Below are 1,984 nucleotides of genomic sequence, written 5' to 3' on the forward strand. Positions count from 1 at the left end.
CTCACTACAGTACATACCCGGGAAGTTAACCTAGTATCCAGCCGTAATATAGTTCCCGAGTCTCTTCTGTCCTCTTCACGAAGAGGACAGAAGAGACTCGGGAACTATATTACGGCTGGATACCAGGCTACCGGAAAGTTCGACATTACAAAATGATGTCGGGTTAGGGATTTCCATCCTGAAGTAGTCACAAATTTCCATATAACTTAAAGTAGTTCGGCGATATCAGCACTTCCCTTTGCAAGTGGTTACACTCGGTATACCCGAACGTTTATCTATGAAGTCCACTTTTTATTTTCAAAACTTCATCAGCTCAAAACTCAATAACCAATCTATATGATTAAATGAGAATTCATACAGCGACTTAGTAAGTTTTCATAGATATGTCGACCAAATTTGGTACAAATCCGTCGTTGTCTAGGAGAGATTTGAAAACCACTGACGTTCCAGTATCGCACAAAGTGAGGGCGCACCCGACCGATATGTTCCACATAGGCAAGTTAGGCCAATTTGAACCCCACATGACGGGAGTGCGTTTTACTTTAAGAAACGAGGAAAAAGCGCTGTCTATCGATGAAATTTTCACCACGGTAGGCTAACATACTGATCTATATATACGCCAAGCGATTTTGCTCTTCTGTCTATCTACTTGTAGATACATGTATAGGCGATTCATATTTCCACATTTTTCAGCTCGTGCGATATCTTTGCAGCAGGTAGCGCTTATCGGTGTCATTTGTCGACGTTTAAAAACCCTGATCTGTATAATTCGCAAAAATCCGTATGTTGATATTCCACTTGTCAAATAGCCTTCACAGTGCGCCTTGATGAATACATTGACAAAGAACATACGAGTTATACATAATGGCAACATTCTATATCGATAGCAAGTCAAACTCAAAAACTTTAACTGAGAGTTACTTGGAAACGAATCATCATCTCGTACTGGGATTTCCGAGAAAAGCTGAATAAGTTCACATGAATATGTGTGACGAATATGAAAAAAATCTGTTGCATCTCAGGTGAGATACAAATATGTTAAAAAAAACTGGGAACAGAGTACGTCATCTATGAGTCTTCTCTGCGCATAACAGGTCTCAGTCGTCTGAACGCTAGAAGGGACATCCTATGTCTTAGATATGCGCAATCTCTTGTGAACTCTAGCAGACACAGTTCATGGCTCCCATTGCGGCAGGGGGATGTCCACCACAGAACTTTAAGAAATAATGTCCGCTTCACCAGTTTCAATTGTAGGACGTCCCGGTTTAGTAACAGCACTCTCCCCTATTGCGTCAGACTCCTCAATGAAAACTTGTAGTGTTTTTTTAAGGAATCGGACATGTCAGTGTAGCGTATTTGATATATATGTCAGGGTAGAGACTCAGATCTGGTAGAATCGGCGATTCTACCGGTAGAGATCCCGATCGTAATCTCTGTCGGCAGAGACTCCGATCGGGATCTCTACTTGCAGAATCGCTGATCCTAGCGGTAGAGATCCCGATCGTAGTTTCTGTCGACAGAAATTACGATCGGGATCTCTACCGGTAGTGATCACATTGATCACATCTGTGTGCCTTCTTATCCCTGCATATTGCAAATACAACACACACACACACATATGTGAATTTATTAGGCTTCAGTCAAATAGTTCCCTTTCTAATTTGAGGCAAATTTGTACTTGTTATGTTATCCACATCCTTATATACATATAAAGCTAGATAAAAACAATGACTAAACCTGCTAACTGTCTAATATAGTATTTAGTTCCAGACAAGCCCAACAAGACGGGGCTAATAACCATTTTTCCGCTTTATCCGAATTGTGAATATTGCTTTACTATCAATGAGTAACTAGCACTCTACACCAAGTTAGAAGTATTATAAAAGTTTTTGCAAACTTTGAAGGACCAGATCGTGATTTCTAACAGTAGAATCCGTGATTGTGCTGGCATAAATCCCGATCCGGAGTTTCTGTCGGCAAAAAC

At 40.7% G+C, this 1,984-nt stretch overlaps 1 protein-coding gene across 1 annotated transcript in view; it reads right to left on the reverse strand.

Annotated features, from left to right (window-relative positions):
• LOC118418121 overlaps window positions 1-1,984 on the reverse strand; it is a 7,533-nt gene that overhangs the window by 2,987 nt on the left and 2,562 nt on the right. The gene's annotated exons all lie outside the window — the stretch shown is intronic.

The sequence above is a fragment of the Branchiostoma floridae genome, chromosome 6 (assembly GCF_000003815.2).
Source record: "Branchiostoma floridae strain S238N-H82 chromosome 6, Bfl_VNyyK, whole genome shotgun sequence".
In the NCBI taxonomy this organism is placed as follows: Eukaryota; Metazoa; Chordata; class Leptocardii; order Amphioxiformes; family Branchiostomatidae; genus Branchiostoma; species Branchiostoma floridae.